Consider the following 12,307-nt stretch of genomic DNA (forward strand, 5'->3'; position numbering starts at 1 on the left):
CCTTTTAAAATATTCCACAAATACTCATTAAGCAGTGATTGCTCTATGCAAACGATGTTCAGGCGCCGGGCGTGAGCATAGGCAAAGGCCGACCCAGAAAAGCCCTGGGTGTAGCTCATGCCAGCAATGGAGCATCCAAGGTACTAGAAGTCCCAGCAGGGGCCAAAAGGACGGTCAGGCCACAGAGCCCAGGGACAGCTGAGGGATGTTAAACATGAGCAGAACAAGGTAAGAGACACACGGCTAGAGAGAAAGGGCAGGACAACAGTGTGTGCACGGCTACAGAACTCAAAGTATCACGTGGCAAGCTCCAAGAGGACACAGCTTCCTGCCCCTGTTCCAGGCTTCTCTGTGGTTGCTGTGGGAAAGGGGAATCCTTGGAGAGCTGGCCAAGCCCTGCAGGTGAACAAAGGCAATCCTGGCACCTGACTGCTGGGCAGCTGGTGAGTCAGCTCCTGGCAAGGGATTTCTGGATGCTGGGTAGAGGACAGATTCCTGCCTGTCTGTATGCACGTGCAAAGAAACATAAACACACACACACACACACACACACACACACACACACACACACACACACAAATCCACACACACAAATCCACACACACAAAGACACTCACACACACACACACAAATCCACACACACAAAGACACTCACACACACACACACAAATCATCCATCTTACACACTCAACATTTAGTCACATTCAACACAACACAAAATCATTCTCTTATACACAGGCACATCCATACGCTCTCTCAAAGTCATAAGCATTCAACACTCATTTTCACACAGACACCCTCACACTCAACACTCATCTTCTCACACACAGAAATTCTCTCTCTCTCTCTCTCTCTCTCTCTCTCTCTCTCTCTCTCTCTCTCTCTCTCACACACACACACACACACACACACACACACACACACACACACACACATTCATCCTCATGCATATAGACTGACACACCCTCATACAATACTGTGAACTGAAAATGAAATGTTCTCACAAGCTCACGTTTTGAATGCTTGGTCCCTAGCTGGGGCCACTATCTGGGAGATGGTAGAAACTTCAGAAAGTGATCCCTAGCTGGAGGAAACAGGTGACTGGGGGCCAGTCCTTGGAGGTACATTATTCCTGGCTGCTTCCTGCCTTGCTCTCTGCATCCTCTCAATATGGTGTGAAGTGCTTCATTTGCCTTACACACCCTTCCAGCTATGATGGACTGGAACTTCTGAACCTGTGAGCTAAAATAATCTCCTCTCTCCCTTAAGTTGTTCTATTGGGTACTTAAGTCACTATGACTTGACAGTAACTAATACTCACTCATCCCACATAAACACAGACATATTCACTCTCAGGCTCACACTCCTTCATAGATGGTCTCTATTAGATGCACATTACTATTAAAAATACAAACATATATTCTAACATACAGACTTGCAGACACCAGCACACTCATATACACAAATATATTCACACGCTCTCTATATTCAGCAATAATCTCTTTAATGATATTTATTTTATTTTCAATTATATGTTTGTGGGGGAGCTGCACGTGTGAATGTGGGTATTCGACGCATTCAGAAGAATGCTTCAGACCCTCTGGAGCTGGGGCTACAGACAGTTGTGAGCCACCTGATATGGGTGCTGGGAATTAATTAAGCTTAGGTCCTCTGCAAAAGCAGTACACACTCTTAGCCAACTCTCCATCCCCTCGATATATACTCCAATATACTCATATGAGCGCACACATTTATTATCATATACTCACCATCACAAATTCTCTCATAGACTCTGACATTCACACACACATCATACACATGCCACATATTCTCATATGTGTGTGTCACATATCACATACATAGCACACATACACTCTTATAATATACTTATAAACACATTTTCATAATATTCCATACACATTCATACATTCTCATACATTTACACATCAAGCATACAAAACACTGTTTCATATCAAATACAAAACTCACACACAACACACCCTCTCTTGCTTGCCCTCAGCACTCTCTCACACACAGCTGTCAGTTCCTGTCCAAAGCCCAGACTGCCACCAATGGAAAGACATCATCAGGGTCTAATTGTTGTCAGCCTCCAACCCCATCTCCAGGCCACCATGTCGCAATCATACAGCTCAGCTTCCATTTCAGCATTCCTCTGCTAAGAAGACCCTGACTCCCCGCAGGGTGACAGAAAATGTGCCATGTCATGAATATACACACTAGGTCCCCTGCTTTAGACCTCCAGACTGGTCCTGAATAACCATCCCACATCCACCATAGCCTGCTCCACCCCCCAACATCCACATCTCTGACTCAGCTCTGAGTTATCAGCTGGACCTCCTCCACCTGTAAGAACCTTCCACCTGTCTTCATCAGAGCCTTTGTGTAGCACAGCTGGTTACTTCTTGTCAACTTGATATAAACTAGACATACCCCAAAAGACAGAATGTCAACTGAATAGTTGCCTCTGTCAAATAGGCCTATAGGTCTGTATATAAGGCATTTTCTTGATTGTTAATCAATGATACTGTGGACAGTGCTATCCTTGGGCAGGTAATCCCAGGATGTTTAAGAAAGGTAGCTAAGCAAGCCAGGAAGCAGCATTCATCTGTTGGTCTCTGCTCCAAAGTCCTGCCTTGAGTTCTGGCCCTGGCTTCCCTCGATAATGAACTATGACCTGAAGCTAAAATAAATCCTTTCCTCCCCAAGTTGCTTTCAGTTATGGTGTTTATCACAGCAAACAGAAAGCAAAATAAGACAGAAATTGGTACCAGAGAGTGGGATCTTGGTGTGACTGGTCTGACTTTGTAAGGTTTCGGTGGACTGTAGAAGCATTTGAAACTTTGAACTGGAAAAGCCACTGAATGCTCAGAATTGAATCAGCTGGTTTTTGTTTTGTTTTGTTTTGTTTTGTTTTGTTTTGTTTTGTTTTTTAAACACGACAATTGTTTGATTTTTGTTGTGGTTGTTTTGATTTGATTTTTTTTAAAATATTTTATTTTATTTTATTTTAAGCCTACACCACCCAGTATTCCCAGGCGGTCTCCCATCCAAGTACTAACCAGGCCCGACCCTGCTTAGCTTCCGAGATCAGACTAGATTGGGCGCGTTCAGGGTGGTATGGCCATAGACTTTGAATCAGCTGTTCAGTGGGGGGTTGGAGATTAAGAATGCTGAAAGAAATGCAAACAATGAAGGCCTAGCTTGTGAAATTTCAGAGGGAAGTTTGAGGTTCCACCAGGGTCATGTGATATATTTGAATTAAGAATCTAGCCGGGCAGTGGTGGCGCACGCCTTTAATCCCAGCACTCGGGAGGCAGAGCCAGGCGGATCTCTGTGAGTTCGAGGCCAGCCTGGGCTACCAAGTGAGTCCCAGGAAAAGTGCAAAGCTACGCAGAGAAACCCTGTCTCGAAAAACCAAAAAAAAAAAAAAAAAAAAGAATCTGTGGAAGGAAAACCTTGACTTTACTGGGGCAAGGGATGCTGGTTAGCTGAAGCTGAAAAATCAGCTGTGATTAATAAGAGATCAGTATCTTTGGGGCAAATTTTTATGGGAAATATTTCCTCAGGTGAGCACAAAGAAGCTGTGGTCCTAGCTGGGCATGGTGGTGGTGCACAACTTTGATCCAGGCAGAGGCAGGTGCGTCTCTGTGAGTTTGAGGTCAAACTGGTCTACAGAGCTAGTTCCAGGACAGCTAAGGCTACCCTAAGAAATCCTGTCTCAAAAAACCAAGAAGAAAAGAAGGAGGAGAAGGAAGGAGGAAGGAGGAAGGAGGAGGAGGAGGAGGAGGAGGAGGAGGAGGAGGAGGAGGAGGAAGAAGAAGAAGAAGAAGAAGAAGAAGAAGAAGAAGAAGAAGAAGAAGAAGAAGAAGAAGAAGAAGAAGAAGAAGAAGCAGCAGCAACGGTCCAGGGGAGCCAAGGCTGCACATCCAGCTCACAGCAGAACTTGAAAAGTAATGACTAAGAGTCTCCCACGTGGTACTAGTTTTGATGGCATGAAGGGGCAGTGGAGAGCAGCTGAGATGGCACTGAGGGATGGGTTCAGCATCTCCCTGAAGAGTCTAGAAGAGGCCTTTGGTGAGGGTGCAGCTTCAGTTGCAGTGGAGGCCCCAGTATTTTGAAGATGTCAGGAGGATAGAACATCTGCCAGTGGCAGCAACAGGTATGGAGTCGTGCTGGCTTGAGCCTATGACACATGCTGTGAGTGCTCTGGATGGCAGAGCCACAGACCTGGAGCTGTCTAGGCCTCTTGGAGCCAGAAGACCATGAATGAGTCCTAAAAGTCAGATTCCAAGCTACAGGATTTGAGCTACACTGATGGACCTCAGTTTTGCTTAAGTGTGTTTTTATACATCAGTTCTTCCCTTTTAAAATAAGAAAGCATTTAACTTGGGTTTTGTTTTGTATTGTTTTGTGTTTGTTTGTTTGTTTGTTTGTTTGTTTTACTTTGCAGGAGCCCACAGTTAAGAGACTGGATTTTTTAAGAGACACTGGACTTTTAAAGCAATGGAATTTTTAAAACTGTTGAACTTCTATAGTGATGCTGTATTTTTTTTAATTTATTCATTTGTTTTACATCATGACCAAAGTTTCCCCCTCCCTCCTCTCCTTCCATTCTGTCCCCCCCCCACCTCCCCTCTGCCCCCTCCCCAATCTACTCCTCCTCTGTTTCTGTTCAAAAAGAGGCAGGCTTCCCATAGGTATCAACAAAGCATGGCATATCAAGTTGAGGTAGGATTAAACACCTGCTCTTGTATTTAGGCTGAGTAAGGCAATCCAGTTTTGAGGAGTAGGTTGCCAGGAGCCAGCCAAAGCACTGGGGACAATGGTCATTGCTTCCATTGTTAGGAGTCCCACATACAGACCAAGCTATATAACTGTCACATATATGTAGAGGGCTTAGGTCAGTCCCATGCAGGGTGCCTGATTGTTGGTTCAGTCTCTATGAGTTCCTATGAGCCAGGTTAGTTGTTTCTGTGGAGTTTCTTGTGATGTTCTTGATCCCTCTGGTTCCTACAATCCTTCCTCCCTCTCTTCAGCAGGATTCCCTGAACTTGGGCTAATGTTTGGCTGTGTGTCTCTGCATCTGTTTCCATCAGTTACTGGATGAAGGCTCTCTGATGACAATTCGGGTAGTCATAAATCTGATCACTGGGGATGGCCAGTTCAGGCTACGTATCTACTATTGCTAGGAATCTTAGCTAGAATCATCCTTGTAGATTCATGAGAGACAAAACAGCAGCCTACAGAATGGAAAAAAAGATCTTTACCAACTCCATATCTGACAGAGGGCTGATCTCCAAAGTATATAAAGAATTCAGGAAACTAAACACCAAAAAAATAACCCAACTAAAAGATGCAGTACAGATCTAAATAGAGAATTCTCTTTTTTTTCCTTTTATTTTACAATACCATTCAGTTCTACATAACAGCCACGGATTCCCTTGTTCTCCCCCTTCCTGCCCCCCTCCCATTCCCCCCAGCCCACCCACTATTCCCACCTCCTCCAGGGCAAAGCCTCCCCCGAGGACTGAGATTGACCTGGTAGACTCAGTCCAGGCAGGTCCAGTCCCCTCCTCCCAGATTGAGCCAAGCGTCCCTGCATAAGTCCCAGGTTTCAAACAGCTAACTCATGCAATGAGCACAGGACCTGGTACCACTGCCTAGATGCCTCCCAAACAGATCAAGCCAATCAACTGTCTCACCTATTCAGAGGGCCTGATCCAGTTGGGGGCCCCTCAGCCTTTGGTTCATAGTTCATGTGTTTCCATTCATTTAGCTATTTGTCCCTGTGCTTTATCCAACCTTGGTTTCAACAATTCTCACTCATATAAACCCTCCTCTTTCTCACTAATTAGACTCCCAGCGCTCCACCCTTTCTCGCTAATTAGACTCCCAGCGCTCCACCCAGGGCCTAGCCATGGATGTCTGCATCCAGATTCCTCAGTCCTTGCATGGGGTTTCTGGCACAACTATTAGGGTGTTTGGCCATCCCATCACCAGAGTAGGTCAGTCCCGGCTGTCTCTCGACCGTTGCCAGCAGTCTTTTGTGGGGGTATCTTTGTGGATTTCTGTGGGCCTCTTTAGCACTTTGTTTCTTCCTTTTCTCATGTGGTCTTCGTTTACCATGGTCTCCTATTCCAAGAATCTCAAATGGCTGAGAAACACTTAAAGAAATGTTCGTCATCCTTAGCTATAGGGAAATGCAAATCAAAAAACTCTGAGATTCCATCTTATGCCTGTCAGAATGGCTGAGATCAAAAATACAAATGACAGCTTATGCTGGAGAGGATGTGGAGAGAGGGGAACACTCCTCCATGGCTTGTGAGAGTGCAAACTTGTACAACCACTTTGGAAATCAATATGGCTGGTTCTCAGAAAATTGGGAATCGATCAGTCTACCTCAAAACCCAATGATACCACTCTTGGGCATATACCCAAAGGATGCTCAATCATATCACAAGGACACTTGCTCAACTATGTTGATAGCAGCTTTATTTGCAAACTGGTCAGAAACTGGAAACAACCTAGATGCCCCTCAATCGACAAATGGATAAAGAAAATGTGGTACTTTTGCACAATGAAGTGTTACTCAGCTGTTAAAAACAATGACATCTAGAAAATCTGAAGGTAAATAGATGGAACTAGAAAAAAAATCATCCTGGGTGAGGTAACCCAGATCTAGAAAGATAAACATGGTATGTACTCACTCATAAGTAGATATTAACCGCCAAGTAAAAGATAACCATGCTACAATCCACAGACCCAGAGAAGCTAAGTAACAAGGGAAGTTCATGGGCGGGGACACCAAGATCTCCCTGGGAAAAGGAAATAGAAAAGATGACTGGGAAGGGGAATTTTTCAGGGTCAGGTAGAAACCGGATACAAGAGAAACCCCCCAAATCTACAGTGATGCTGTATTTTATATCATGGTATCAACATGTGATCTTGGGGTCAAACAAGGAAAAGATTATGGTCTAATAGTAATGAGTTTGTATGTCATATCAATGGGTGGATTGTACTGTTAGTTTCTGTCAACTTAACACAAATATAAGCATACCTGAGAAGAATGAATATTGATTGCAGAATTTAAAATGTGGCTTCCCTCAGACGGGACTGTGAGCATTTCTGTGGGGCATTTTTTGCTAATTGATGTAAGAGGATGTAGCCCACTATGAGCAGTGCCATCCCTGGACAGGTGGGCCTGGGATGTTTAGGAAAGGCAGCTAAGTGATCCCCTCTAGTGATACACATCTTTAATCCCAGCACTTGAGAGGCAGAGGCAGGAGGATCTCTGTGAGTTAGGGGCAAGTCTGGTCTACATAGTTAGTTCCAGGACAGCCAGTGATACAAAGTGTGACCCTGTCTCAAAAAAAGGGGGGGGGGGAAGAAAGAAGGTAAAAGCGAACCATGGGAACGAGTCAGTGAGCAATGTTTCTCCATTGGCTCCTGACTTCCGTTCCTGCCTCAACCTTCCTCAGTGATGGACTGGAGTCTATAAGCTAAAATAGACCCTTTCCTCTCCAAGTTGCTTTTTGGTCATGGTGTTTATCATAGCAACAGAAAGCAAAGTGAAACAGGTTATCTTTCTAGATCTCTCTGGCCAACACACAGACACTTTCCACAAGGCCTCTCAGGCCACTCTCCACTTCTCCCGTCCCCCATGGCCTGGCCACTCACATCTTCATCATGTCAGAACACGAGAGCTGCAGGACGAGTCACGTGTCTGATCACTGTGAAATCTCTCCCTTCTCTGATGCTTTAAGCATGAAAGAAATCCAATGGAAAAATGTGTTGGACTCCAAATCAGTAATTTAATCCCTATGAAGATTAATCCAATTTGTCCCATATCAGGCCAGTTTCCATCAAACCGAGTCCATCAAAGCTGGCCTGGCCTAACTCAGACACATTGTATGAGGGAAATGGTTAGGTGCACATGCTTTTCTCACAATCAAAAGCCTGCCCAGAACAATAGCATGACTCAGCTACATAACACCGTCACATGGCAAGGACTCTCCCAGCCACACAGTGCGGTCAAGTTACAGGTCAGAGATGCAGACAATATCACTGTCCTCAAGACTGATGAGGTCATAAAAGCCAAAGGTAGGAGTTATAAAAAAGTAAGAGGAACTGGAGGGTCAATACGAAGTAAGACCTGACCCCTAAAATGTACCAGCCTTGCAAATTTTCTTCCAGGAAAAGAGATGAGTAGGCTAGTGAAACAGCAAATGAAAATGAACATGGGGGCCTTCAAGAATCAGGGGGGAACTGTATCACCAGATCCGGAGGAGAACTGTAGGCAATGCAAAGTTGGGGGGTTGTAAATTGTGGTAAGGAAAACATAACTAACATTTACCATCTTAACCATTTTTAAATATACAATTTGGTAGTGGTAAGTTCATTCACATTGTAGCGAAATTGGGTCCCAAGTTATTTATATTTTGAAAAACCAACAACTCCCCAACCCCAACTCCTGCAGCCATTCTACTTTCTGTCTCTGTGAATCTGTCTTCTCTAAGCAGAACAAATAGTTCAACTCACATAAGTAGACTCCTAGTACACCATAGTATGTAGGCAGACAGGCATGGTAGTACATTCCTGTAATTCCAGCATTTAAGATGCTAAGGAAAGACGACCAAGAGTTAGAAGCCAGACTGGGCTACATAGTGACTCCAAGGCCAACCTGAGCCACAGAGTGAGTCCCTGTCTCAAAATTAAAGTATTTGACTTTTTGTTACTGGTTAATTATACTTAACACAGTATCCACACTTCTTCTATGCTGTAACTTGTCAGAATTTTCTTCCTTTTTATACCATCATGTATATACACCACGTGTATTTATCCATTCATCTATCAATCAGCATTTGAAAGATGTGGCTATGCAGCTGTGCCCATGAATATGTGCATCTCTTGAAGACCCTGCCTTCCATTCTTTGGGTGCATAAGACACTGCAGTTCTATTCTTTGGAGTGCATCCATAAGACCCAGTATCCTGTTCTTTGGGGTGTATGAGACCCTGCCTTCTATTCTTCAGGATGTGTGAGACCTTGCCTTCTATTTCTTTGAGGTATGTAAGACCCTGCCTTCTATTCTTTGGGTTTTGTACTCAGAAGTGGAATCTCATCATCATATGACAGCTTTATATTTAGTTTTTTGAGGAAGCATCAGATTCTTTCTAGAGTGAGGAAACAGTGGAGGCCCTCTGAGGGTTTTGAATGAAAGAGTGACATGATTTTATTTATATTTTTAAAATATCACTCTGACTTTGATAACACACAGTATGGGTCACAGGAAAAAAGAGGGCTTCAGGGAGACTGCTGAGGTTAGAAGGTCATTTTGAAAACTTTGAAAAGAGAGAATGGGAGGAAGAGTGGACATGGGAGATCATCAGGAGAAGGACAATGGTGCAAAAAAAAGGAGAGGTAAAGGGAGGTTTTGGAAGGGGGCACTGAAGGGCATTCTTTTGTCTGAGGTCTGAGCCCATGGGTGCATGGTGATGTCAACCACAGAGATGGAGCAGAGCCAGGGGTGTCTTGAAACAGTTTACAAAGGGCACCCAGATGTGCCAAAGCTCTTCCCTCCTTTGCTTGTGCCCTCCACCCTCATATTTTTTATAAGCCACGATTTCCATTTAGCCTCAGACCTCTGACTCCTTGCGAGGTCACCTTCAGGCTCAAGCTCTAGGAAAGCATCACTAGGTACCAGAGATGCTGGCCGGGATGCTGGTTCTACTGGCGGCTCTACCAGTCCAAAAAAGTTGATCCACTGGCACGCAGGCTGCCAGGAAGTAGGACCACATGCATCTCTAGAGGCCTGAGAACTGGCCAATCAGTGGTCCAGCAGCTTATCAGCAGCTCCACAGGCTCTGGAGGGTCACCTGAGACCACATCACTGGGGCCAGGCTCCAACAGAGAGTGACCTTGTCCATGGGCCTGGCCTCTTATCTCAGAGTCCCCTAGAGTCATGTTTTTCCTGCTAGTCTTCTTGTCCTGTCATATTTCATAGATAAAGGAACACTTTGAGGAGGCTGGGATTCATTTTTTAAAAGTCATCCAGCAAGTACTTACTAAATACCTAGCATGTTCTTAAGGAAGTGCTGATGGCAGGGACAGAGAAACATCACACCTAGATGGTGCCTTTGAAGAGCTTTTGGCACACTGACAATGTGAGGGCACATGAGGTTACACACCGAATGGTAAAGAAAGGAAGATGGTGTGGACTGATGGCTTTTAGCAAAATAGACTGGGACTTTCTTCAAGGAAAAACACATCTTCGGCAGAGAAGGGAGGGGAGGGGGAGGGAACTGAGGGGAGGGAGGACTAGAGAATGCAACAAGGAGGGGAAAGACCTTCATTCAAGGCCAGAAATATGAAAAGGCAGGGAGCTTGGGAAAGACAGCAAAAGACGGGGTGGAAAGGAAGCAAGAAGGTTGTTGCTACAGCATCCGTCCATTAGAGATACAGGTCAGAGATGCACAAGGACTCTGTGCTGAGCATCAGGCTTGATGCTTCATGGCTGTTACCTGACTCAGTGGCCACAGCCACCTGTGGGGGATGAGACTGGGGTTCTTACCCCTATTTCACCTGTACACAAACAGTTCTGAGGGTCTAGGGAGATGGCTCAGTTGGTAAAGACTTGCCTTACAAGTATGAGGACTTAGTGTGACCCCCAGAACTCATATTTTAAAAAGCTGGGTGTAGCGGCACACACTCGTAATTTAGCAGGTGGGGCATAGAGATAAGCAGATCCCTGAGCCTCACTGTTTGCCAGCCTATCCTGTGGGGCGTTTACCCACCACCCCCACAGCTTCCCAGAGTTTTCTTGAGTGCGATCAGCAGGAAATATTAGATAGAAGGATTTATAGCGGAGAATCTTGCGGAGATAAACAGATAGAAAATAAAGGATAGCCTCGAGAGGGCCTGGAACCTATTCCAACGGGCCCGGACTGTCTCTGGTCCAGGGTTTTTATAGAGATGCCAAGGGGTGGAGCAAAAGACCTCCTCCCCCAGCACAGCCAAGTGCAGGCCATCTCAGACACCTGCACTCAGGCCCGTGGTCCTGATCATCCTCTATGCGGACCTGCTGGGTAAAGCCACGAGGAACCCCAGAACGGGCTCCCACACTATCCTACTTATTAGCAAGTTCTAGGGCAGTGAGAACCTACCTCATACAAAAGTAGACAGTACCTGAGGAACACCTGTGGTAGTCTTCTGACCTCCACATACACTGCGCACGGCACGCACACGCGAGAGAGAGAGAGAGAGAGAGAGAGAGAGAGAGAGAGAGAGAGAGAGAGAGAGAGAGAGAGAGATGCAAACATACACATACACATGCTCAGCTGTAGGACCTGGCCACCAACCACTGAGCAAGTAAGCAGCAGCATTTTCTGCACATGCCCACAGCGCTCCTCCCTGGGATATTATGGCTGTTACTATTCCGGGATCTTTTGGTGTTGCTTGCTTCTTAAATGGTTGGTATATGTGCAAGGCAAAGTAGAGAAAACCTGTTCTATGCATTATTTTTGGCCTAAGTGAAGAATACTTGTCTCCTAAGACAGGAGGAAGTATGCCATTCACTTCTCATAGATGGCATGGCTAGTCTGAGATCTTCAGGCCTCCTGTCCTTGTTATGATGTTGCCATCTGCGGGGAACAAACAAGCCCAGGGATGTGTAGCTTGGCCAAGTGACTTGCCATGGTCAATAGAAAATGAACAGAAGTAAGAGAGAGCCGCAACTCCACCGTCCCCTCTGGAAGCATCATGTGTCTTTTTGCCATTGTTAGGAGAACGTGGTGAGGGCCATGCAATGACCCCAGAAAACAAATATCATGAGCCACATGAAGATCTGCCACAATGGCACCAGCAGCCAAGTCCAATTTGGATCCACGGTATTGGTAATGCCCCAACTGTGCATCACTTTTCTGTCCCAGCAGATACATCTGAGACCTGGGCCAGAGAAAAAGTCTACTGGAGCCTTATAACGGGAGGAAATCAAGCTCCTAGTTTCCAATCCACTGCTGTTCACTGTACTACCTGATCTCCTCAAAGGGATTCCCTGCAGGCTGCAAGAAAATGGAGGAAATCTGAGGTGCCGACCAGCTAAGTAATTAGGCATCAAAAGCATGAAGGCAAGATTGGACCTGGATAATCCCTCCATAGTTCAGAGTCATCTATCTAAACGAGTTCCTGTTGATTTCCCGAGTGGACCTTTAGATGCTCCCCCAGGCACCCCAGGTAGCATCGGAGTGCAATCTGTTAACCCCGTCATCTTCCAAGGTGTCACTCCTGTA

General features: G+C 45.4%; 1 protein-coding gene and 1 pseudogene across 1 annotated transcript in view; both read right to left on the reverse strand.

The window, feature by feature from the left end:
• The window catches only part of Tmem178b (transmembrane protein 178B), a 394,177-nt gene that overhangs the window by 305,074 nt on the left and 76,796 nt on the right, over positions 1-12,307 (reverse strand). The gene's annotated exons all lie outside the window — the stretch shown is intronic.
• Positions 3,032-3,150, reverse strand: LOC143272580 (5S ribosomal RNA; annotated as a pseudogene).

The sequence above is a fragment of the Peromyscus maniculatus genome, chromosome 3 (genome assembly GCF_049852395.1).
Source record: "Peromyscus maniculatus bairdii isolate BWxNUB_F1_BW_parent chromosome 3, HU_Pman_BW_mat_3.1, whole genome shotgun sequence".
NCBI lineage: Eukaryota > Metazoa > Chordata > Mammalia > Rodentia > Cricetidae > Peromyscus > Peromyscus maniculatus.